Here is a 26217-nt window from a genome sequence, read left to right on the forward strand (position 1 = left end):
GGTCCTGTTCATCCTTGGGGTAAGTACTGTCAACTGGACTTCCAACCAGGTGTTGAGTTCCTTTAGGTTCTAACACCTTATGTGTGATAAGTGGTCAGAGAATTCTTTTTGAAGGAATCAGCACTGCACTTGGACATTCCCCTGGGTCACTGGGGTCATGGATTTCAGTGCCTCTGGTGAGGGGGGAAGGTGAGGGAGGGCAGGAAATACAAATGTGTGACGCGTTCAGGTGCCGACATTAGGGAGTGGTGAGGTCTGCAGCAAACTAGAGTCTGCATGCTTACCTGAGGGGCTTACCATCAGATTCAGTCACGCCCACTCCCCACAAATGGCTGGGACCTATTCTCGCCCTGACCCTCCTCACTTTCTTTCCCTTTCTCCAGCTTTATTTTTCTACTTTGTGCATATCACTTTATTTTTAAAGGACTTTATTTCATTTTATCTTAAATATTTATTTATTTGGCTGCATTGAGTCTTAGTTGTGGCACCGGCTTCTCTAGCTGCGGCATGTAGACTGAGTTGCCCTGTGGCAAGTGGATCTTAGTTCCTCAACCAGGGACTGAACCCCCATCCCCTGCTTTGGAAGTCAGATTCTTAAACCACTGGATGACCAAGGAAGCATACTCTATATACTATTTATTATGTTTAACATCTGTTGTCCCTCACAACATGAGTACCTGGGGGCAGAGATTTTGTCTATTTGTGTGTTGTTTTTTTTAATGGTTAGCATTTTTTTAGCAATGAATTATTTTAAATTAACTTTTATTGGAGTATAGTTGATTTACAATGGTGTGTTAGTTTCTGCTGTACAGCAAAGTGAATCAACCATACAAATACATATTCCCATTACATATACAATCGTATTCTATTCCCATACAGGGCATTAGAGAGTACTGAGTAGACTTCCCTGTGCTATACAGTGGATGTTCATTAGGGCTCTATTTTATATACAGTGGTGTGATATGTCCATCCCAGTCCTGTGCTATACACTGGATGTTTATTAGCTCTCTATTTTATATACAGCAGTGTGCATATCGGAGAAGGCAATGGCACCCCACTCCAGTACTCTTGCCTGGAAAATCCCATGGATGGAGGAGCCTGGTAGGCTGCAGTCCATGGGGTCGCTAGGAGTCGGACACGACTGAGCGACTTCACTTTATTTTTTCACTTTCATGGATTGGAGAAGGAAATGGCAACCCACTCCAGTGTTCTTGCCTGGAGAATCCCAGGGACGGGGGAGCCTGGTGGGCTGCCGTCTATGGGGTCGCACAGAGTCGGACACGACTGAAGCGACTTAGCAGCAGCAGCAGTGTGCATATATGTCCATCCGAGTCTCCCAATTTATCCCCCTGACCCCAATTTGCTCTGTTTCGTACTCTGCTGCAGTCCAGCCGCTCATCAGTGCCCTGCATGAAGCAGGTTCTCAGTAGATAGGTGTTGAATAAACCCTCCTTATAAATCAAAGACAGCTGCTTACAAGCCTGAAGTGAAGAGAGCTGCCCGGTGCCCTTCTTAGTGCCTAGGTTTCCGGAAGCGTGCAGGGTTTAAGTCAGGAAGAGTGCTTCGGAGGTCCCAACGAGTCGCTCAGAGAGCCCCCAGGAGGTGGCCTGGGTGACTTCCCCGTGGGGCCAGTTTGGGCATTTCTGGGAGAAGCTGGTGCGGGGTGCGGGGGTTATGGGAGCGGTGCTGGGGAAGGAGGGGTTCTCACTCCAGAGCGCACACACACACACACACACACACACACACACACACACACACTCCAGACCTACCCACCGCACACGCCCCCGCATGTCCCAGGGGACGCAGGATTCCGCGAGGCCAGAAACAAACGCGGCGGGAGGAACGTCCTAAAAAAGTGAGAAAAGGGCGGAGAGGGGAAGGGGAGCACTCCCCGGGGTCCACGGGGCTCCCGCAGGGGGGCCGAGGACTAGGGCCCAAGGGAGACCCTCTCGGCGCCGCGCACCGCAGACAGAGCCCCTCGGCCGGGCGCCACGGAGCACCCCCTGGGAGGAGGAGCAGGGCGCCAGCCAGGGCGCTGGGGGTGCTGCCCGCCCCCCCGCACCTCCTAAGCCGGCAGCTGCCGCCTCAGCAGCGCGGCGTCTCCACCTGCGCAGCCACCGCTCCGCCCGGCGCCGCGCCGCCATTGGCTCGCTAAAAATGCCTCGCTAATCTGCGCCCATCTGCGCGCCTCCGCCCGCCGCCTCCCCTCCTCCTCGGCTCTGACCTTCCTCCTTCCCGCAGCCCCGGGCGAGGTCCGGAGGGACGCGGCGGCGCAGCCTCTCTTGCCCCCCGGGAAGTCGATCGGGCTTGAGGCCGGGCCCCCAGACGCCCCGCTTGGCCCCGCGGCGCCGCCGATGGTGCCGGGCGCCCCTGCCCCCAGGTAAGGGGTCTGGCCCTTGGATACGGGGTAGGGAGGGAGCGCTCCAGTCTAGGGGTGCGTGCTGGCGGCGGGCGCAGAGGCGAACAGGGGGGAGGATCGGACAGCTACCTGCAGAGAGGTGAGCGCGCGACCGCGGGTGCTTTGCAAGCGCTGGGGTTGTTGAGCATCACCCGGGGCAGTGTCAGGATGTCCCTGAGCTGGGCCCCCTGGGAGACGGACCTGGCGGAGGCCTTCACCCGAGGGGCGGGGGGTGGGGGAAAAACGCAGGAAGTAGGTGCCTTGGGAAGGTGGGACCCAGGCCCCAGGTCCCATCCAAGGCTCTGGCCTGGCTTGTTCCGGTCCCAACAGGGTGGGTAGGCTGATGCCAGCTTGGTGCGTAGGCTGTTTATGGACCAGAGTTGGCTGGGGAGAAATACAGCAGCTGATGCCCGCCCTCGGTCCTGTCTGGTTTACAGTGAAAGATATTTTTTTCTGTCTTGTCTGCCCCCTTTCCCCACTGCTGAGATGGGAGGGGGAAGAGAAGGAGAAGGTGAGGATAAATGGCCCGCACAGACTGCAGAGGCCAGGGTCTGTCTGGCCCTTCTCCCTTCCCCAGCCCCCAGGCCACTTTCTGCCCGTTGGAATTCTCTCTCCTCCTTAGTTTTGCCTATGGGAGGCCTTGAAAAGCTTAAAAGGTCATCAGGGTGTGAGGGACACAGTAGCAAACCACAGAGCTTGGCCGCGACCCAGCTTCAAGCCCCAGCCGCCCCCCACTCTCTACCGCCCAGCTCTGCACCCCACGTGCAGTGACACATGTGGCCGCTTTTCTCTGGGCACAACCATAAATAACTCACGTTGTCCTGGCTCTGGCCTGGCGGGGGGTGCAAACGGAACTGTCTGTCAATGGTCTTGGAGGTTTCATCCCTCACCCACCCGGCCTTCCCATCACAGGTCCATAAGCCACTCACGAGCCCTCCTCCAGGTAGCTTCCTGCTACCCCAGGTGAGATCCGTGCTGCCTGCCCTGCATTCTCCAGCCTAGCTTGCTTGTGCCTTGGTTATTTATGCCTCTCCCGTCACCCAGAGACTGGAAGTGCTTTAAGACAGGAGTTTGTGTGATTCATCTGTCATCGCCCAGTACCTGACCTGGGTCTGGCACCAAGTACATGTTTGTGGAATGAGTGAATGAATCTACTTGAACTCTGAGAAATAGCTGGCACCCTGAAGGAGGCGGGTGAGCCCCATCTTGGGCTCTCATCCCGTCCCCCAGGACCAAAGAGCTACTGAAAACAGATTCTCCCATTCAGGCCCTTCCTTGGCCTAGAGGTGATGAGCAGCTATGGCATTTAGAGATAGATACTGGGGTCCGAATGGCTCTAGAGGGTCTTTTTGGGCCCCAGGCTTGAGTCCCTGGCTGGTCCAGGCTTGCTGGAAGGCCCTGGTGAAGGTCTGACTTGCCTCAAGCCTCTGGGTTGGCACTTGCCTCCCAGGGTGCTGAGCCCACACCAGGCTCTCTGTCTCTATCCCAGCCCTTAGGAGGGTCCCGGTCAGCATCAGGGCATCTGGGAAGGCCTGAGGCAGGCCATGCTCAGGTTCTGGGGTCCTCACAGCGAGCTCTGAACAGATCTTATGATTGTGTGGAGGAGCCAGTGTAGGCCAGAAGAGGAGGCTGCCAGCAAGAGTCCTGGCCCAGCCACAAGGCCGTGCCTGTGACATGGACATACTCAGGGCATCTGCAGCCCTTATTGCTCCTTTGACAGCCATGCTGATAAGACAGCAGCAAGATGTCCTTGTCCTCATGTCACAGAGGGGGAGTCTGAGGGTCAGCAGCAGAGCCCAGCCCAGGGCACAGTTCCTGGCTCCAAGTCCAGTGTTATGTCCACTGCACTTGAGGGAGCGGGGGCAAGGCCCCAGGCCCAGGTCAGTGGGTTGTCCTCAATCCCGTCTGGCTCTGTCCCACCCCCAGTGATGGAGAAAGGAAGGGTGCGATGCTTCAGGGCTGGGAGAGGATATGGAGGATGGTTTGGTTAGTGCCTGCAAGTGGTTGGCCCAAGGGAGGGATGCAGAAAAAACAGTAGAAACCAACAGTGCACAGCATCTGCCAGGAGCCAGGAGGCAGCCACTTTTTCTATATTGAGTCACTCAATCTTCACTTCAGCCCAATTGGATACTATTATTATCCCCATTTTACACATGAGGAGACTGAGGCACCGAGAGGTCATCTGTCCAAGGTTACACGGCTTGAAACCGGAGGAGCTTGGATTTGAACCGAGACTCCAGAGTCCGTTATTCCCTAATGTATTCCCTAACGCAAGAGCAGGAGGGCTGTGGACCTCGGGGCTGGGGACTCGTTTCCATGGAGACACAGGTTTTAGGTACTCCACGTGGCAGATAGTGTGTGCTTGACTGGTGGGACTGTGATGGTTTCAGAGGCTCAGGGTGAGAACTCTTTGAGCTCCTGCTGTGTGGCAGGCGGAGACGTTTATGGGACCCTCACCTGAGTCTGTCCCTCCCCTGCTCTGCGTTCCTTGGCGGCTCGGCTCCCCTCCCTGTTTCTTTGAGGTGAGGACAGAGCGCAGTCTCCCTCCCCTGGCCCCGCTGCCCTCCCCGGGCCTGGGCTTCCTCTCCCTCCTCTGCCCTTCAGCTGCTCTGAACTGCTTTCGATTCCTCAAATAAACCACCCTCCTCTCACCTACAGGCCTGTGCACAGACTGATCCCCTGACCGGGCCCCCTCCCGCCTCCCTACCCGGTCCTTCTCACCCTCAGGGATCTGCTGAGACTTTTCCTTCTTCCAGAAGCTTCCACGAATTCCTCCTCCCCACACCTGGCCCACTTCACCTCACACAGTATCCTCTCTGGCTTTCCATTGCCCCCGCCCCACCAGCTGTGGAGCCCTCGGAGGCAGCGTCTGCGTCCTGCTCCCATGGCCCCCAGAGCCTGGTGCAGAGGACCCCACGGAGTTAGCAAATGGTGGTTCCCCTCTTACACTTACTCTCCAATCTCAGGACTTAGCCTCCTGCTCCAAACCAGTACTAAGAACCCCTCCAGAATTTGCATATAGCCCCCCAGCAAGGACCAGCTGGTGGCAGAAAGCCTTCGGTGAAGAAGTGAAACCACCTGTGGGTCTGGCAGGACTGCGGAGGCATTTGGGGTGGGAGTTCGCTGATTCGGCGGGAGACCTCCCTGGGAAAGCAGGTGGGAGGTCAGAGAGGAGGAGGGCTGCTGGGTTGGTTTTACATTTTTCTTAAAGAAAAAAAAAGCTTTTAATATTATTTTTATTATTGTATTACTAAAGTAATATGTACCTGTGTGGAAAAATCTAGAATGTACTGGAAAGCCCAAAAAAAAAAAAAATATTAACCAGTCGCAGACCGACCCACTGTGGACACTTAGTGGCCGGTTTCCGGTCAGGGGCCTGTGGACCGGGAAGGGGAGGTGGGGACAGGTCTGGTGGGGCAGGCAGGGGAACGATCCCTGGCCTGTGGACTGCAGGGCAAGGAAGGAGAGTGAGTGGAGAGAGAAGCGGAACTCTGGGAATTCTCCGGTGGTCCAGTGGTTGGGTCTCCCCGCTTCCACTGAAGTGGGCACAGGTTCGATCCCTGGTCCAGAAACTAGGGTGGATCCTGCATGCTGTGTGGCACAGCCACAATGAATGAATAAAAAATAGACTTAAAAGTGGAGCTCTGATGCAGGCCCAGCAGAGAGCCCCCCACAGCTTGGGCGCTCTGGAGCTGGAGGGGCCCTTCAGAGTTGCTGTGGAATAGCTGAGCCTGAGGACCTCTGCATCCCTCTGACGCTGGGTATGGCTCAGGACATGCCCTTGGACAGGTGGCTCCAAAGCAGCCACCATCCCGAAGGGACTGCCAGCACCCCCAACAGAAAGGATGGATGGGAAGATGTGAGACAGGCTGAAGGGAGAAGAGCAGCAGGAACCTGGCCCCAGATGGCTCTGGCGGCACAGAGACTCTAATCCCAGGGAAGTTGGTGGGGCGTCTCTGGGTGGGGAGCATTTCTGTGAGGGTGGGCTGGATGCCTGTGCAGACCTCGAGCTTGGGGTAGCAGGTTGACTAAAGACTGGGAGGGCAAAGAGGGTCTTGGCTCCTATTTAAAAATCACTTGATCTTCAGACACTGGGTGGGGGCTGTGGTCTGCTTGCCAGATAAACTCTAGGATGCCCAGTCAAATCTGACTTTCAGATGAAACAACACATTTGGTAGGCTTTGGTTTGTTTGTTTTTTGGTATATGTATGTCCCAGATATTGCATGGGACATATTGGTACTAAAAATTTTGTATGTTGTTTATCTGAACGTCAGATTTAACTTAGTGTCCTGTATTTTCATTTGTTAAATCTGGGTCCCCTAGACTGGGCTGAGGTGTGGGGGGAGAGAAGGGGAGAGAGGCGGGGAGGGGGCTTAGCACTCCTAGTTTTCTCTTGTTTTGTATTGAGGGACACTTGTTTGAAGTTGACAGTTTGAAAAAATTAAGATGCCCATTGAAAAAATTTTTGCATGTGTTTCTGTTCGCTGTCTAGAAAGTAATTGTCCATTTGTGAATTTTGGTTCCCTAGTGCTGTTAGAAATAAAATGATCCATCCTATTATTTATTCAGGAGGTTTGATGATCAAAGGTGGAGTCACTAAAGAAGAATAATCCATTTGAGAAATAAAAGTCTTCATCATAAGAAAGCTCTTAGGTGGCAGAGGGTGTGGGAAACTGGAACTCTCCCATCAGCTGAGGTTGGCTCGACCTCTTTTGGCAATAGCTGCAAGTTTTTTTTTGAAAGCCAGCGTTTATTCCTTCAAATACACATAGTTCTAGAATTTTTTACATTAAAATAAGAAGAGAGAGACTTTCCTGTTGGCCCAGTGGTGAGGAATCCATCTTGCAGTGCAGGGAACTTGCGTTCTGTCCCTGGTCAGGGAACTAAGACCCTACATGCAGCAGGGCATCTAAGCATGCATGCCGTGACTGCTGAGCCCATGTTCCACGAGAGAGTCTGAGCATCACAATGAGAGATCTCATGTGACACGACCAAGGCCCACTGTAGCAAATTTTTAAAAAAATTAAGAAGAGAAATGCAAATAAACAGTTATAGGAAAGAGAAGGTATAAACTAGGAAATACGGAAATATTTGTATGTTTATAAATAATAATAGCAAATACTTGCTGAGAGCTTGCTATGTTTTAGAAACTGTTGTTGAAATATACTGTGATTCAATAAACTGTTTGTACAGTAGAATACACGGGTGAGGTTTTAATGGGGCAGTTCCACGCCCCAGGGCTTCTCCTATAGGCGCCCTCTTGGCATGCAGAGCTGGGTGGAATGGTCCATGTGGCAAAGCTAAATGTCCATCAGGAGGGCTGGTGACATAATTAGGACCTGATGAGAGGCTGTGATTTTAGGTAGCTGTTAGTTCTGTTGTTTGGTCAGTGAATGTGGACTGAATGTCTTCTGTGTGCCGGGCGCTGTTTTAGGTGCTGAAGACCAGAGAAGTGGGCAGAGCTTAATAGTAGGGTGGAAAGATGGCAGGCTATGTTGGCAAGTCAAAGCAAATGACTTTGTAGAACAACATGTGTAGTATGATCCATTCAAAAAATGCGTATGGGGACTTTGCTGATGGTCCAGCGGTTAGGACTCAGCGCTTCCACTGCTGGGGGGCACCTTTAGTCAAGGCAAAGTCGAAGTCACTCAGTCGTGTCCGACTCTTGCGACCCCATGGACTGCAGCCCGCAAGGTTCCTCTGTCCATGGGATTCTCCAGGCAAGAATACTGCAGTGGGTTGCCGTTTCCTTTAGATGATCCCAAAAGCCATGCAACTCGGCCCAAAATAAAGTATGCATATGTATCTTGTGTGCCTATTTGCATAACGATGTCCCCAGAGCTGTGCGTCTGATGGTTTATCTCTTGGGCGAGTACTGGGAGGTCAAGTACCAGGCAGGAAGGGCAATGTTTGCTTTTTAGCGTCCTGTGCTCTGCGTTTACATCACAATTGTCATTACTCCTACAAAACATAATTTACAAAACATAAACTCCACTTCATAATACCTGGGATTTTTCTTAGAAGTCTCAAAAAATTGAGCATTTAAATTACACTCCCCTCCAATGCGAACTTGATGCCATTGGAGTCAGATGCTGCTTACTTTGGGTTTGAAGAGCTTTTATTTGTAACTGGTTTTGCCTTTTTATTTATTTATTTTTAATGGAAAGATAATTGCTTTAAAACATTGTGTTAGCCTCTGCCATACATCAACACGAGTCAGCCACAGGTATACATACGTCCTCTCCCTCTGGAACCTCCCTTCCGCTGCCCACCTCTTCCCACCCCTCTAGGTTGTAGAGCACCGTTTGGGTTCCCTGAGTCATGCCGCGTATTCTCAGCGGCTCTCTGTTTTCCGTGTGGTAATGTGCCTGTTTCCACGCTTCTCTCTCCATTCGTCCCACCCCTCCTCCCCCACTGTGTTCACAAGCCTGCTCTCTCTGTCTGTGCCTCCCTTGCTGCCCTGCAAATAGGTTCTTCAGTGTCATCTTTCTAGATTCCATCTATATGTGTTAATATACGACGTTTGTTCTTCTCTTTCTGACTTACTGTGCAATAGGCTCTAGGTTCATCCACCTCATCAGAATTGACTCAAATGCATTCCTTTTATAGCTGAGTAATATTCCATGGTATGTATGTGTCACAACTTCTTTACCTGCTCATCTGTCAATGGACACCTAGGTTGCTTTCATGTGTGACTGGTTTCTAACCGGTCTCCTCATGGGCTTGTGTTCTCCTCTCCTTCCTCCTCCCAATCCTGGGGTGGACAAAACCTGCTGGGCACCTTACCGGTTGTCCAGTGGTTGAGAATATGTGCTTCTACTCATTGCAGGGGCACAGGTTTGATCCCTGGTTAGGGAGCTAAGATCCGGTATGCTATGCAGTGTGACAGAAATAAATAAAAAATGGAAATTTTTAAAAAAGAAACATGCTGGGATGGGAGAGGAGGTAACTGTGGTGTCAGGAGGGCATGGAGAAGTGAGGCAGGCCCTGCAGAGCAGTGCCAGGGGTCCTGAGGGCGTCTGAGGGCCTCTGACATAGGCCAGGTGCTGTTCTGTTTGTCCACATTTATTAACTCATTTAGTCTTCTCAGTAACCTTATGAGGTCATCCCATTTTACAGATGTATAAACTGAGGTCAAGTGACTTGCCTGAGGTCACACTCGCAGGTGAGTGGCAGAGGCAGGATTCACACCTATGCAGTCTGGATGCAGAGGAGATGACCCCTCCTCCCAGTGAAGAGAGTCCTTTGAAGGTGTGCTCCCAAAGGCTGGGGGTGATTGATTGTGGATGGTCTTCTATAGAAGCAGACCTGGAAGGGAAGGATGGTAGATTCAGAGAGCTGGGCACAGGGGCAGGGGGGGAAATCAGTTCAGGAACCCAGAGGAAGAAGCAGGAGATGAGGCTGGTAGGAGATCCAGGAGCCGGATCGTTAGATGATCGGCCTCATGGGACTGGCTGGGACAGGTGGCCCAGGGCTCTCCCTGCTCCTTGCAGGGTCTGGCAGAGGCCCAGCCGGCCCAACCCCACTCTGTCCCACCTGGGCTTTCTCTGGGCCACACATTCTATCCCTCACCTGCCTGGGTCCAGCCTTGACTGACCTCCAGAGCAGAAAGGCAGCCGAAGTGGGGCAGGGGAAAGGCTGGGCTTTGGGATGCCCCTGCTGAGGTGCAGGCCTGACACGTATGGACGGGCCTTATGCTGTTCAGCGCCTCCCCTTGGACTTGATTTTCCTTCCTTTTCTTTTTAAACTTTTTATCATGGAAAAGTATAAGCATTTCCAAAAGTAGAATAGTATAATGAACCATCATTGTCCCTAACATTCAGCTTCAAATGCTGTCAACTCACGGCCAAACTCGTGTTTCAGTTCTGTACCCCTCCCTTCCATAATAATTCAAAGCAAATCCCAGGCATGATTTCATCACAAATATATCAAGATGTGTCTCTAAAAGATAAGGATTTCTCCTAACATAATCATAATACCATCATCACACTTAAGAAGAAATCATTTTCTTTATATCGTCAAATGTCCACTCAGCATTCACATTCCTGGTTGTCAGATGTCTTTTTTTTTTTTTCTTTTTTCACATCTAGTTTGACTCAAGATCTAAATAAGGTCCACACACATTGTGATTGGTTGATAAATCTTAGTTTCTTTTAATCCATACTTCCCCCCTCCATCTTTTCCTTTGTCCTTGGCAATTGATTGTTGGAGAAGCCGGGTTGTTTGTCTTGTAGGATTTCCCGCAGTGTGGGTTTTGTGGATTGCATCCTTGTGGTGTAGCTTAGCATCTTCCTCAGTCCCCTCTGTAACTTGGTAGTTGAGTTCATCTTCTGAGCCCTCCTCGTGCAGTCACCAGGCTCTGTCATCAAGATCCCCAGAGTCCCACAGCTTCTCACCACTTACACCGCTGCTATCGCTCTCCCAGATTACTGCAGCAGCCTCTCCCTGGTCCCCCTGCGCCCCCCTTGCCCCAGCAGCCAAAGAGATCCTTTTAAAACCTAAATGAGATCATCTTCCTCCTCTGCTCAAAACTTTAATGGCTCCCTCTTACTTGGAATAAAATCTCAAGTCCTGTAAAAAGTCCTCTAGTGGCCTACAAGGCCCTGTGTGATTTGGCTGTCAGGTCCTGCTGGCCTCATCTCATGCCTTCCCCTCTTCGCTGGGCTCCTGGCCATTTCCCGGGCATATCAGATATCCTCCTGCCTCAGGGCCTTTGGTCTGCTCTTCCCTATGCCTGGCTGCAGAGGTCCCCATCTCTGCCCATGTCACCTCCTCAGAGAGGCCTTCCCAGAGCACCTAAGACAGCCCCTGTCCTTCTCCACCGCCGACCTTGCTCTGTTCTCCTTCATCGCACTCAGGCATCCCTCGTATGAGTCTCGTTGTTTCTGGGCTGTCTCCCCTATCTGCCTGTGAGTTCCCTGAGAGCAGGGCAGCACGACTCTGCCCAAGGAGCAGACTTCCTTTGCCACTTAGATTCCCTGCCTGTCAGCTCATCTCCTTCCAGCATTTTCTGGAAAGCAAAACAACCCTGGACTTGTGTGGGGCACTTCAGAGTTTATAAAATACTTCCTGTCTTAGGTCAGAGTCCCTAGAAGCTGTACCTAAGAAGGAGATTCCTGGACCGTGGTTTCCTGCAGGCATGCACACAGAAGGGAGAGAGCAGGACGTCTGATGGGGTCGGGAAGGAGCCGGGAAAGGTGCTTTCAGCTGAGTCCAGCTCCGGTCCCATAGGGAGCCCTGGAGTGGGAGCAGTAAGTGCAGGGTTGTCTTCCTTTGAGGCAAGGGGCCAGGCCTTTGGAGCCTCTTCTCAGGACTAGGTCACTAGAGCGTGGCCTCCAAGACACCCCTAGCTGAGGCTGCCCACCTAAAGCTGTGGTCCAAACACCAATTCAAAAAGCCACATGCACCCCAGTTTTCGTAGCAGCATTACTTACCATAGTCAAAATATGGAAGCCACCCAGATGCCCATCAGCAGATGGCTAAGGAAGATGTGGTGTGTCAACACACACACACACAGAGACACACTGGAGTATTACTCAGCCACAGAAGAGAATGAAATTCTGCCATTGGCAGCCACATGGATGAACCTAGAGAACATTATGGTTTGTGAAATGAAGTCAGAAAGACAAATACTGCATAAAATCACTTATATGTGGAGAACAGACCAATGTGTATGGAAAAGAGAAACAGACTCACAGATGTAGAGGACAAACTAGTGGTTACCAGACTAGTGTGAGTGTATGTGTGTGTGTGAGTTTGTGTGGGACGGGGAAGGGCAAGAGAGGGGCACGGGGTTAAGAGACAAAGATTGCTATGTGTAAAATAGATAAGCAACGGGGATATACTATACAGCACAGAGAATTACAGCCATTATCTGGATGTATCTTTTAATGAAGTGTAAATTGTGTAAATACTGAAACCCTATGCTGTACACCTGAAACTAATATTGTAAATCAACTACAATAAAAAATAACAACGCTCTGGAGAAGGCGGCATCTGTGAGCCACCTGCAGTGGCTCAGGGGTGGGTGCCCCGTCGATGAAGGGCTCTGACAGCACCACCTTCACCTCACATCCAGTTTCTGCTTTGAGCCCTGCCATAAGCTGATGAGGAAGGCATTTATTAGTTACCGTTACTGCTGTTTTGATAAGTAAGGAAGCTGAGGTTGGGATGGGGATGACTTGCCTGGGGTTGCACAGCCAGCGGAGTAGACCTGGAATTCGATTTCGGATTCTTACTGGGATGCCCTCATTAGTTGATAAAGTGTCTTAGTGGCTACTGGGCCCCTGTTTTACTCTCATGTATTCATTCAACAAATATATATTGAGCGCTGTGTGCCCAGATTGAATGGGGCACCGACCATTCAGTGGTGAATGAAACCACCCCGTCCTTGGCCCCTGGAGTTTTCATTCTGTGCCTCCTCCTGCATTTAGCTGATCCCCTACCCTGCTGACCCCTGCTGAGCCCTCAGCAGCCCCGACTTCAGTAATGAGAGCACGTGATGTTTGTTGAGCACTTACTATGTGCTGGCACCATGCCAGGCTCGTTGTGTTGATGAACTCGCTTCACCTTCCCAGTGCCCCATTTTTGGATGGGCAAGCTGAGGCTGCAGAGGGCCCTAAGGCTCCAAGCCCAGGTCCTTCCAGGAGCTGGGATGCAAACCGCCCCCCTGAGCATGGCTCTTTCCACTCCTGCCTCCCCTGCCCCGCTCCCCCCACCCCTGCAGCAGGATATCTGGTGTCACCTCTATCAGCAGCTCCATCGGACGCCAGGCTGCCGCCGCCGCCTGCTCACCGGGTGTTGGGTGACTGGCTGCCGTCTCGCCTGCCCCACTTGGCCCTGCCCCAGGTGGGGCGCTTCTGATGGGAGGCCTCCCCACCCTCCGGGGGCCAGGATCCCTGCCTCCGCACCCCTTCTCACCACTTTTGTCACTGGCCCCAGCTGGCTGGGTGGGACCTTCTGGCAGCCCCAGCTGGGCCTGGGCATTGGGGGCCCCTCTGCCCTCACACCAGCTGTCCCTAGTAAGCTGCAAAGCTGGCTCAGGTGCCCCTGGACAGAGTGAGGGGTGGGGGGCAGATCAGAGCGGGCTTCCTTCCCCGCTCACGTTTCCCCACACAGGGCCAAGATAAGCCTAGCAGGGAGAATTCAAGTTATAACATTTCCACCCGAGGAGGGTAAGAGTGGGAAGGGACCCCTCTAGACTGCCTTGGAACAGTAGAACGGGGGTGAGCACTGCAGCCTGCATCAGCTCCAGAGATCGGAGTTGCCTGCCCCCTGCTTCTCTAGCTCTTTGGAGAAATGACTGATTGCAGCTCTGAGGAGCCGTAAAACTTCATTCCAGGAAGCAAGGACACTTCCAAAACCGTATGAATGATGCCAGAGTCAACTTCAGGAGGTTCCCACTGACCAAAGAGAGGACAATCTGAGCATCGCTGAGAATGACTGAAGGACTGGGACTCATCAAATTTATAAAAATCCATGATGATGATCAAAACGTTAAAAAAAAAATACAAACTCCGAACGACAGAAAAGCCTGCTAATAACCAACTGTCTGCAAAAACAGGGAGCCTGGGCTCCTACACACACTGCTTGTGAGCTGCATTATCTAGTAATGCTAGTGAACATTCCCAGCAATGCAGCAGTTCTGCTCCTGGGGATACACCCTGCAGGACGCAAGCATATATTTATCCAAAGACATGGATGAGAATGTTCCAAGCATCATTTTTCACAAGAAAACAACATTGATGTCTGCAAACAGTAAACTGGATAAGTAAATTACGATACATTCACATATCAGAACACTGTGCAAAGATAAAAACTAAGGGACTACTTCTGCAAAGAAGAATCTAGTTGCATGATGAAAATAAAATGTTGATTTTGAAAACAAAAAAGACAGGCATAAAATAATACATCATTCCATTAATTAAAATTCAAGAAGAGACAGAACTATTTGGTTTTGGATGCATACTTTGTGGTCAAACCCAAAACAAAGCAGCTAATAACCCCAGCTATTTAGAATGGTTGGTCCCTCCAGGCTCTCCCACAAACCCACAAGAAGGGCTTGTGGTGGGGAAGTGTCCATGGGGGTCTTTTGGAGCCCTGGCAGTTCTCTATTTTTGACCTAGATGGTGGTGATTTTATATTAATGGTGGCTGTTGGCTTTATAACTTTTCTTCTATACAGTTATGACCAACGTAGACAGAATATTAAAAAGGAGAGACATTACTTTGCCAACAAAGGCTTGTCTAGTCAAAGCTATGATTTTTCCAGTGGTCATGTATGTATGTGAGAGTTGGACCATAAAGAAAGCTGAGCACCAAAGAATTTGATGCTTTTGTACTGTGATGTTGGAGAAGACTCTTGGACAGCAAGAGATCTAACCAGTCCATCCTAAAGGAAATTGGTCCTGAATATTCATTGGAAGGACTGACGCTGAAGCTGAAACTCCAATACTTTGGCCACCTGATGCAAAGAACTGACTCATTTGAAAAGACCCTGATGCTGGGAAAGATTGAAGGCAGGAGGAGAAAGGGATGACAGAGGATGATATGGTTGGATGGCATCACCGACTCAATGGACGTGAGTTTGAGTAAACTCTGGGAATTGGCCATGGACAGGGAGGCCTGGTGTGCTGCAGTCCATGGGGTTGCAAAGAGTCAGACACGACTGAGCAACTGAACTGAACTGTTGGTTTTATATTAACTTGTTAAAATGTATAACCTATTTTATATACTTAAATATTTTTAAACTAGAAAAAGTACTCATTGGTCACCTTTAGAGGTTGCTACAGCACCAACTCATTTCTCTGATCATAGAGAAACGATCAAGGGAAGGAATCAAGCCTTTATCCTACTGCATATGCCAGATTTCAGAATAACAAAATAGATGAGGAAAATTTCTTTATAGAAGTCTGGCAAACAAAATGATCAAATTAGAAAATTCACCATCTGGTGGGGGAGAAAAATGTGATGGAAAGCTGATGTTAACTTGCAGCAGAGGTGGGATGGCCTCGGCTCTCAGGGCTCTCCTGCCTCCTGGCCGCTGCTGGGCACACAGGTCTCCCTGTGTGGAGTGCTGTGGACCACAGCACTCCAGCCGTCACTGCCCAGCTCAGCTGAGCAATGCAGCCTGTGGGTGGGGCAGGCAGGGGGTCCAAGGAGGCATGGGAGGGGCTCAGAGATCTGGAGAAGTGACTGATGGCATTTCTGAGGGCCCGGAAAACACATTATACATGGAGATATACATACAATTATATTGGGTTGGCCAAAAAGCTTATTCAAGTTTTTCCATAACATCTTACAGAAGAACCTGAACAAACTTTTTGGCCAACCCAATACATACATATACATTTACAAATTTGAGATATAATTCATACACCATAATTTTCACCTTCTTAAAATGTATAATTCAGCAGCTTTTAGCACATTCACAAAGTTGTGAATCGCTGCTTCTAATCACTACTATCACAATCACCACCACCATCTAACTCCAGAACATCTTCATCTCTCCGAAAAGAAACCCATTAGCAGTCACTGCTCAATTCCCGCTTCCTCAAGCTACTGGCAGCCACCCATCTGTTCTCTGTGTCTATCAATCTGCCTATTCTGGATATTTCATGTAAGTGAATTTTACCTTTTGTGTCTGGCTCCTTTAACTTAGCACACTGTTTATAAGGTTCGTCCATGTTCCATGTAGCGTGTAACAGTATATGTAGTCATGTATGGATGTGAGAGCTGGACTATAAAGAAAGCTGAGCGCTGAAGAATTGATGCTTTTGAACTGTGGTGTTGGAGAAGACTCTTGAGAGTCCCTTGGACTGCAAGGAGATCCAAGCAGTCCATCCTAAAGGAAATCAGTTCTGAATATTCATTGGAAGGACTGATGCTGAAGCTGAAACTCCAACACTTTGGCCACCTGATACGAAGAACTGACTCATTTGAAAAGATGCTGATGCTGGGAAAGATTGAAGGCGGGAGAAGGGGATGACAGAGGATAAGATGGTTGGATGGCATCACCAACTCAACGGACATGGGTTTGAGTAAACTCCGGGAGTTGGTGATGGACAGGGAGGCCTGGTGTGCTGCAGTCCATGGGGTCGCAAAGAGTTGGACACGACTGAGCGACTGAACTGAACTGAACAGTACTCTATTACTTTTTGTGACTGCATAATATTCCATTGTGTGGATTACATATTTTGTTTATACATTCAGTCATTGATGGATGTTTAAGTTGTTTTCAGTGTTTGGTTATTATGAATAATGCTTCTATGAGCATTTATGTACAAGCGTTTATGTAGAGATGTTTTCATTTTTCTTGGATATATAATTATAATGGAATTGTTGTATCATATGGTAACTCTGTATTTAACTTTTTGGGGAATTGCCAGACTGTTTCTAGACATATACATTCCCTCCTTGCAACGTATGAAAGTGTCAGTTACTCTTCATTTTCACCACACTTGTTATTGTCCTTTTTTTTTTTTTTCCAATCATAGCCACCCTAGTGCATGGGAAGTAACACCTTAATGTGGGCCTGATTTACATTCTCTAATGACTGATAATACTGAGCATCTTTTCCTGTGCTAATTGAACTTTTGTATCTTCTTTGGAGCAATGTCTTTTCATACCCTTGCCCATTTTAAAATTGGGTAAATTTTCTTTTTATTGTTGAGTTTTTAGAGTTCTTTATGTGTTCAGATACTGGACCCTCATCATATAGATGATTTGCAAATGTTTTTTCCCCATTTGTATGGGTTGTCTTTTCCCTGTGGACCCATTTCCTGGGGAAAGGTCTTTAGAGACTCAGTCTGGGTGTCGGAAGCATTAGGCTGTTTGAGTTCTAGAAACCAACCTAAGGACCCACTTAGAGCCTCAGCAGCTCTAGGGAGTAGGGCCTCGTCTCACAGTGGTGCTGAGACACAGAGGAGGGAGGCGGCCTGCCGGGGGGCACCAGCTGCTGTGCGGCTGTGCAGCACCAGAGTCAGGGCCCCGGTTTAGTTCCCACAGCTTCTCTTGGGGTCTTCATTCCAGCCCAGTCCACATCCTCCAAGCCCCCAAACTCCACTGTTCGCTTTACCTGGGTACCTCCCGCTGTTTTGTTGCTCTCAGTTCCTCTCCTTCAAGGAAAACCCTTCCTGGCTGCCCTAGCCCAGAGGGGTCCTCCTGGGGTGAGCTCCAGGAGGCAGGAAGCTGCACTTGGACACATGATTGTTGTTGTTCAGTCGCTCAGTTGTGTCCAACTCTTTGGACCCCGTGGACAGCACGCCAGGCTTCCCTGTCCTTCACATTCTATCTCTCGGAGTTTGCTCAAACTCATGTCCATTGAGTTGATAATGCCATCCAACCATCTTGTCCTCTGTCATCTCCTTCTCCTCCTGCCTTCATTCTTTCCCAGCTTCAGGGTCTTTTCTAATGAGTCAGCTTTTCGCATCAGGTGGCCAAAGTATTGGAGCTTCAGCTTCAGCATCAGTCCTCCCAATGCATATTGAGGATTGATTTCCTTTAGGATTGACTGGTTTGATCTCCTTGCTATCCAAGGGATTCTCAAGAGTCTTCTCCAACACCACAGTTTGAAAGCCTCAATTTGGAAAAAAGCAAATTCAACCAAGGGAAAGAGTTTTCTTTATTGCGGGACTCGTCCGTGCCTTTAGCTTGCTACTGTGTATTATGAACATTAAGGAATTTAATTGCCAAAACCCAGAAGCAACCAGGATGACCTGCAACAGGTGAATGAATAAACAACTGGGTATACCCAGACAATGGAATGTTATTCCATGATGAAAAGAAATGAGCTGTCAAACCATGAAAGACATGGAGGAACCTTAAAAGACATATTACTAAATGAAAGAAGCTAATCTGAACAGGCTACTTATGTGATTGCAACTATATGACATTCTGGAGAAGGCAAAACTACAGAGACAATAAAAAGGTCATGGTTGCCAGGGGTTTGGAGAGAGAGAAGGACGAATAAATGGAGCACAGGGATTTTTAGGGCAATGAAACTCTTCTGTATGAGATTAAAGTGGTAGTTACATGCCATTATACATTTGCCCAAATCCATAGACTGTACAACAAGAGTGAACCCTAGTGCAAATGATGGATTTTGGTTGATGATAATGTGTCAGTGTTGATTCATTGATTGCACCAAAGGAACCACGCTGATGAGGGATGTTGAGGGTAGGGGAGTATATGTGTGTGTGTGTCAGAGGGGAAGGTTGCTGTGTGGGAATTCTATTTTCTGCTCAGTTCTTCCTGAACCTGAAACTGCTCCGAAAAATAGTCTATTAATTTAAAAAAGTAACATCAGGGAGTGATAAGTGTTACAACGGAAAAATGGAACAGGGGTAGGGACCAGGGGGTGATGGCTGTTTTAGATGAGGCGGGGGTCAGGGACATTGATCTGAGACCTAAACAAGGCAGGAAGCAAGCCCGTGGACATCACGGGAAGAGCTGTCCAGCAGCAGACGCAAAGGCCCTGAGGCAGCCAAGGGCCTGATTTGTGTCAGGGTCGCAGCAAGGACGAACTGGCAGGAGGGGAGCGAGGGGCGGGTGAAGAGGCTGGAGGTAAAGACAGACAGGGTGGGACCCGCCATGTTGGCTGTAGGCCTGGAGGTCCCGGGCAGCTTGTTCTCAGTGAAACGTGAGTCACTAGGGGGTTTCAGCAGGGGTGGGACACATCAAAATTATATTTTACGATGACTGTCAGGCAAACGAACTGAAGGGGCAAGGATGGAAGCAGGGAGACCTTTTAGGAAACGACACATCTTCCAGGTGAAAGAGATTGTGGTGTGGACCCACTGCCCCCGGAGGTGGGGCAGGGGGGCTGAATTCTGGGTCTGGTGAGGGGAGAATCGTGGGATGTGGGGGTGAGGGAAGGAGAGGAAAGTAGGACTTTGGTTGGAGCATGTGGGTGAATAGAGGTGTCCTTTTCTGAGGTGGAGAAGAGAGCTGAGCAATCAAGAGTTCTGCTGGAACGTGTCTGCCTACCTGTTTAACATCCGAACGGGGGAGCCATTGAGGAGGTGGTTGGGTTTACAGGCTGGAATTCAGTGGCAGGGCTGGGGCTGGAAACTGGAGTGAGGTGTTAAAGCCACAGGCCGGATGAACGCCCCTCGAGAGTGGGCGTAGGTGGGGAAGAGGAGGGACCCCAGGCCGGGCTGAGGGTGCAGGCACAGAAGTTGGAGAGACCAAGGAGTGACTGCAGTGGGGGGTGTGTGTGTGCAGTGTTAGAGAAGCGGGGGTCCACGTGTGTCAGGGCTGACGATGGGGTGGCAACTGAGCACAGGGAGGAGGAGGGCGGGAACTGGGGGAGGCCAGAGCCGGACTGGAGGGCTTCAGGAGGGAGTGGGTGTCCTCTACAAGCCAGGGAGCAAGCCAAGCAGGCAGGAGCTGAGGGCAGCATGCATGCAGCATGGGACTTTTTTTTTAGTGACAGAAACACTGCCCTTTCTCCATATAGGAAAGGTCCCATATGGAGGGAAAACTGGGTCACGTGGGAGAGGGAGAGAACTGTTTGTTGGGGTGATGCAGTTGGGGAGCTGGTGCCGGCGGGAGGGAGGCAGAGCCTGGGGATGGGGAGCAGGCGGGGGTGGGGCCTGGTGGACTGGGATTTTGAGAGGAGTCTGGTGGATTCCGAGGACACTCTGGGTGTTCACAGGGCCTGGATCTCAGTATGTGTCTACACTCCGCTCCCCTGACCTCCCTGCCTAGGGCAGCCTTTCACCTGCAGGGCACACACCAGCCAGACAGGGCGGTGACTGCCCCCACGTCATACAGAGGGACCTGGGGTGGACCCACGGGACACCCTGGGAGCCGGACCTGGGCCAGGAATCCATTTATCTCGTGGTTCCCATATGGTCCTATTCTAACGGGGCTGTGATGACTGTCGGGGCCCCTGTGTCTCATAGTCCTTGAGATGCCTGGGTATTTGTGGATTTCTCTTTGCCCAGTTCCCTTTCCCTGATGAATGGCTGTGTCAGCCCCTCTGGGGAGGGTCTGGTGGGAGCATTACCGTATATACTTGTTCTGGGCCGCAGGGCACTTGCTCCCAGGCACCTGGCCTCTCCTTCCATCAGCTGGACCTGAAACCTTGCTCAAGTCTGGAAACTGGGCAAGAAATCATGACGTTTTATTGGGGTGCAGCCCAGGGGTCATCATGCCTTGGTTTCTTTTGGTTACAGAGAGTGGGCCGGGTCCTGGCTGCCCCTTGACATGCCTGGTTTTGGTAGTCATCTCCCATATGCAAAGCTCTGTGGGTCAGGCCCTCCCAGCTGCCCTCTGACCTGCTCAAGAGCTGTGATAACACTGCCCACCTTGTTCTGACCAGTCAGTGCTGTCACCTGGCCTCTTACTTGGGGACCCTCTCACCATCATTGCGTCAGGATGCCCAGTTCTGTCCCAGTGGCTCCTGGTCTCAGGTCCTCAGAGGACACAGCCCTGAGCTTGTCAGGCTGCTGCGGCCCGCCACCCTGTGGCCAGCACTTTCCGACGGCTTTGGCAGATAGCGATTCCGTGAGGCTGTCCTGCGGAAGACGGACGCCTGGTGGGTTCTCCAGCCTGACGCGCCGTATTCACCCGACGTGCTCACCTCTCTGAGCCTTTTGCCTTCTCTTCCACGGTCTGCAGCCTGGGCATTTCTACCTCTTGTGCCAGGATACCACTTTGTTTTGGCTGAGCCATGGAATCTTAGTTCCCTGACCAGAGATTGAACCTGGGGCCCTTGGCAGTGCAAGCACCGAGTCCTTAGTGGTGGTTCACTAACCACTGGACCACCAGGGAGTCCCCTGTGACCGCTTTCCCCAAGCACCATGCTTGTACCATCTTTCGGGGTCCTTGTCAGTGTGTGTGTGGAATTAACTCTCCTTTATCGGACTCTATGCCCTGCCCCCTTGACCCAGCCCCACCCCCTGCCCCCTGGGCCCTCCTCCCCCCACCCACCCCCGCCCCGCTCGTCCCCCATGGCATCTACCGTGTTCTGGTTCTGCCAGCACTGGGCTCCCTCAGGCAGCCAGCTGAGGTGTGACTTACCTTAGCTATTGCTCTGGTGGTCAGGCGAGGAACCAGCTAGTTCTAAGGCAGGATCCCTGCGTCATCTTCCAGCAGGGCGCATTCTGGACTCCAAGGGGGACACTTCCTTGGACACAGGAAAGAGCAGGACCTGACCTTGGTGCTGAAGACTCATCCTGGGCTGAGACTTCCGCCTTCCCTGACATTCTGCTCTGCTTATAATTAAGCTCCGCGCCTGCTCCTTAGCTTTCCCCTCCCCTCCAGCTGCAGGAGAGGAGGATTTATATGCAGCTAAGGAGGCCCTTGGCTTCCACACTTGGCCTTAAATTAGTGATTAATCACTCTCAGCCTTTTAGAATTGTCTTTCACCAGTGCACGAGCCCCAGCAACAGCCAGCCCATTCCATGGGCTTTATCATTAATCACCAGCCACCCGCCCCAGTCTCAAACTCTGGAGAGACTGCCCAACCCCGCAGTGTGCTCCCTTCCCGTCCAACATGGAAAAGGGTTTGCAGCTTCACTGCTGTGCTAGCCCGTGGCCAGTGCTGCTCCAGCTGTGGTCCTCACTGTCGGCCCGCAGTGGGTGACCCAGCTCCATCTGCGGGTTCAGGGGCTGCTTCCGAGAGCTGCTCCTGATGCTGATTCAGGATGGGTTCCTGGGGAGACAGGCTCTGAAATGATTTTTGTGCAGGAAGGTCTAAGGGTCTTGTTCTCCTTGTATGAGGTGAGGGAAGCAGAACAGGGCAGGGAGAAGGAGGGGTTGAATCGACGGTGCACTTTTTCTTTTTTAAGTGCTCCTAGGTTTTTCCTTTATTTATTTTTTGGTCTCACCACTTGGGGCCTTAGTTCCCCCAACCAGGGTTTGAACCCGTGCCTCCTGCATTGAAAGTGTGGAATCTTAACCACTGGACCACCAGGGGAGTCCCTGACAGTGCACTTTTAACACTGGCTTCGCTTGATCCCCTGAGGAGTGCTAAGGCTGAGATGGCACGTCAGGGTTGTCCTGCATTAAAAATCCAGGGATCCAGGCCTGTAAGAACCAGTGATTGGATGTGAGCTTCCCCTGCGAGGGGGCTGTGAGGTGGAGGACAGTCCTTGGGGAAGGACTCAGACTTGTCAGCAGTAAATATTCCTCGGGCACACCTTGTCCTGAGGCAGGGCTTCTGGGGCGGGTAGCGCACAGCCCAGCACACACTTTATTTAGCTTCTCAGGTGCTGGGGGACATTTGGGTTGTGTGGGGGCTGGTGTGAACCCCACCGCCTTGTGCATTCATGTGCATGCCTCCCTGCCTTTTATTTTTTTTGGATCTAATGAACCGGCACTCCCTCTCTTGCAGTGGAAGTACTGAGTCTTACTCACTGGACCTCCAGGGAAGTCCCTTACGTACATGCCGTTTGGTGGCCGTGAGCACTCCTTGCTGTCGGGTGGCCACTCGAGAGTGGCAGGGTTGGTGAACTTTAGTAGGTATTGCCAAATAGTTGTCCAAAGTGGCTGTACTGTTTTATAGCCCCACCAGCAGTGTGCCAGAGTTCTGGTTGCTCTGCAGCCTCATCAACACTTGATATTGTCTGTCGTTTTATTTTAGCCATTCTGGTGGTCCAGGCATCAGTGATTCTTTTTTTTTTTTCTTTCCTTTCTCAGACTTTTATTTTTAAAATCTCGTTCCTTGCCTGGGTATATAGTCTTTTGTTGTTGTTTTATTTTTTTAAATGAACATACTGTTGTTTTTATGGAAGTATTTTATGGTAATATAAATTCATACCTTTACCAGAAACATCAGTGATTCTTTTGTGCAGTCAGGGTGGGAAACTGCTGCTCCATGGTATGTGGGTGGGTGTGAGATTTGGGGAGCCCTGGGACCACCCCTGCTTGACTGTACCTGATATCCATTTCCAAGGGTCTTTGGCAAAACCAAATCCTGGTGGATACATTAAAAGGTCATCAGATGGTAACATCCTCGTGTGACTTGATTTAGCCATTTCCTTTCAGCCTGAGAGACCAGCTCCAAAGGGCTGTGGAAGGAAACGGGTTCATTTTGCTGTCCACGAGGCCACCTTCTATGAATCTCACGAGGATAGCTGGCAGCAGCTGCAGGGAGGCACCCTCTCTAGTGTTTCACGGTTTCCAAAATGCTTCTCATCTAAACTCCTTTGGGTTTCAATGCTGCCCCCAAAGACAGCAAGAGAACGTCGTGTCAGCTCCCTAGGACAGAAGGGGAAATCAAGGCCAGTCACTTGTTCAAAATCATGCAGCAAGTTAGTGCAAAGTGACCATGAGTCCAGTGGTGGATTCCAAGTCCAGGGCCCCCAGTTTACTGCTCAGTTTCCCTGGCCTGTAGCTCCTCCCTTCCTTTAGAAAGCAACTCAGGACCAGCACCTCAGCAGCCCGGCCCCCAGCCTGTTGCCCATCAAAGTACTCTTAGAAGCAGGTATTCCAGGGATTCTCTGGGCCTAACTGTTCCAACCTTGATGGGCTCAGCAGTCTTCTGGAGACCTTGCTTGAAGATTCTGAGTTAGGAGGCCTTATGGGCCCAAATCTGCATTTCTCATCAACTCCCAGTTAATGCCAGTGCTGCTGGCCCATGGACCACGCTTTGAGTAGTGAGGATTCGGACCAATATCCAGCTGAGCACTGTATAGGCGGGTCTCTCTGCTGTACTTGATGTGTCCCATGGAGCTCAGGCAAACATTGGTTCATTACTGTCGGGATTCTGGCATGAGTGTTAGTTACTACAAGTTCAAGTCTCTCTCCAGTTCTTATTATGAGATATACCATTCAAGCCATTGGCTAGTTCAAAGTCCCTTACTCTTAATACCTCTCTCAGGAGCACCTCTTCGCCCTCCCTCTTCCTGCTGTCTTCTCTTTCCTCTTCTATCAACACTCCTAATTCCCACCCAACCCCAAAATGGGCAGGATCTCAGCTAGGCATCAGGCAGAAAGCTGGTTGAGTAAACTTATTTATACTAAAGTGTGAATGACTCACATCTCATCCCTTAACTCTTCCAGAGGTTATTTAGATGTGGGGGGGAGGGTGTGGGGAAGGAGCTGTGAGTTATTGGAAAAGTTGGCAATGAGGGAATGAACAGGAAATATTCAGGAATTCTTTACTGTACCCCCTAACATTTCCCAAACCTGGGTTGATGATGGACTGCTCGCCCACTCTGTAGTTGTAACTGGCGAGTGGAGAGGCAGCAGGTTGTGCAAATGCAGAAGATTATGCCATGGGACAAAGGACAGCCTGGGAGGGGGATGACAGGGGCCAGAGCACCTGCACTGAAGCCTTGGCCACAATGGCTTGTTGTGAATAATTGCTGTGGTAATGATGAAGACTGCTCAGGCAAATGGATTCCAGTTTACACTCTGCTCCCTGCAAAGGTCATCTATAATTGCCCCATTTCCTCCCTGTGGTGGGTACGAGGCTGCAGTGGGGGCCTGTCAGGGGGTTTCTGGGCTCTGGGCCCTCACTGAGGGGGATGGGGGCTGAGAGCCACTCCGGGTGATCTCTGCCAGCTCGAGGGGAGAGGCAGGAGGTGGCAGCCTCCCCCACCCCGGGTGGTGCTCCAGCTCCCCAGCGCTCTCCTGCTGAGCTGGCTGGGAACAGGGCATGCGGTACTCGCTGACCTGCTGAGCAGTGACTGCTGGTGGCCTCAGCGACCTGTTCTGCCCATTGGTTTATCTAGAAGCTTCAGCCAGATCCCTCTGCCCTGACATGCTGTGGGGCTTTGTGCTCTCAGCCCTGCTTCTCTGGGTGTCTTTCTCTGCAGAACAAAGGAGTTGGGCCAGGCACAGTGGCCTTGGGAGGCCCTCTTAGATCTGGATCCCAGGAATCTAGCCTTTGGCCCCCCAGGTTTATGGAAGATTTGTGCATGGGCATTAGAGTCAGAATAGAGTTTGAATCGTGGCTCATTCCTGCTGTGTGACATTGGGCTGCTCACTTCACCTGTCTGACCCCGGTTTTCCTCTTTTTTAAAAAATGGAGATAATGGTAGATGTCTCTTAGTGTTATTTTTGAGATTAAAGACAGTTGTGGCAATGGATTCTGACATAACTGAGTGCTTCTTCTGTGTCAGGTATGGTTCCAGGGGCCTTTCTTTCTCCCCCAGCTGCGCTGTGAGGTCGGTGCTGCCCTTATACCCAGTATAAGATGAGTAAAGTAATGGAAAAGCAGACGTGTTTTTAATAGCCATTGGCTTCTGCTAAGCTTTTTTATTTGTTGTTGTTCAGTCGTTCAGGCGTGTCCAATTCTTAGGGACCCCATGGACTGCAGCACGCTAGGCCTCCCTATCCATCACCAACTCCTGGAGCTTGCTCAAACTCATGTCCATTGAGTTGGTGATGCCATCAAACTATCTCATCCTCTGTCGTCCCCTTCTCCTTCTGCCTTCAATCTTTCCCAGCTGCTAAGCTTACTCCTTTTTAAATTTTTCTTTGTTATTTTTTTAATTTTGGGGGCCACACCACGTAGCTTGCAGACTCTTAGTTCCCCGACCAGGGACTGAACCTGTGCTCTTGGCAATGAAAGTGTGGAGTCCTAACCACTGGACCACCAGGGAATTCCCCTAAGTTTGCTCCTTCTATGCTCCTTGGGAGGCTTCTCCAGCGAGGCTACCCCATCTGCTCCGTATGCACTCACCTCTGCACCTCTGCTCAAGCTTTTCCTCCCCCGAACACACTTTCCTCCTTGGCCCGCCCAGCTGTATCCCCAGGAGCCCTCCCCGCAGCAGCCAGACTTCTCTGATTTCGTAGCACGGACAGCCTGTCCCGCACCCTCCAGCAGGCGGTTACCATCAGACTCTGTAATCTCTCCCGAGACC

General features: G+C 50.9%; 1 protein-coding gene across 3 annotated transcripts in view; it reads left to right on the forward strand.

Annotated features, from left to right (window-relative positions):
• Positions 1-26217, forward strand: part of PACSIN1 (protein kinase C and casein kinase substrate in neurons 1) — a 67200-nt gene continuing 40983 nt past the window's right edge. Inside the window, exon 1 of one of the 3 annotated variants that reach the window (XM_086371223.1) lies at positions 1-19. The gene's annotated coding sequence lies outside the window, so the exon portion shown is untranslated. Of the gene's footprint in view, positions 20-2237; positions 2381-26217 lie in introns of those variants that run through there. The other 2 variants (XM_086371219.1, XM_086371221.1) reach the window with 2 other exon arrangements.

The sequence above is a fragment of the Bos grunniens genome, chromosome 23, assembly GCF_055505025.1.
Source record: "Bos grunniens cultivar Pamir isolate PY7600 chromosome 23, Bosgru_T2T1.0, whole genome shotgun sequence".
Taxonomy (NCBI): Eukaryota; Metazoa; Chordata; class Mammalia; order Artiodactyla; family Bovidae; genus Bos; species Bos grunniens.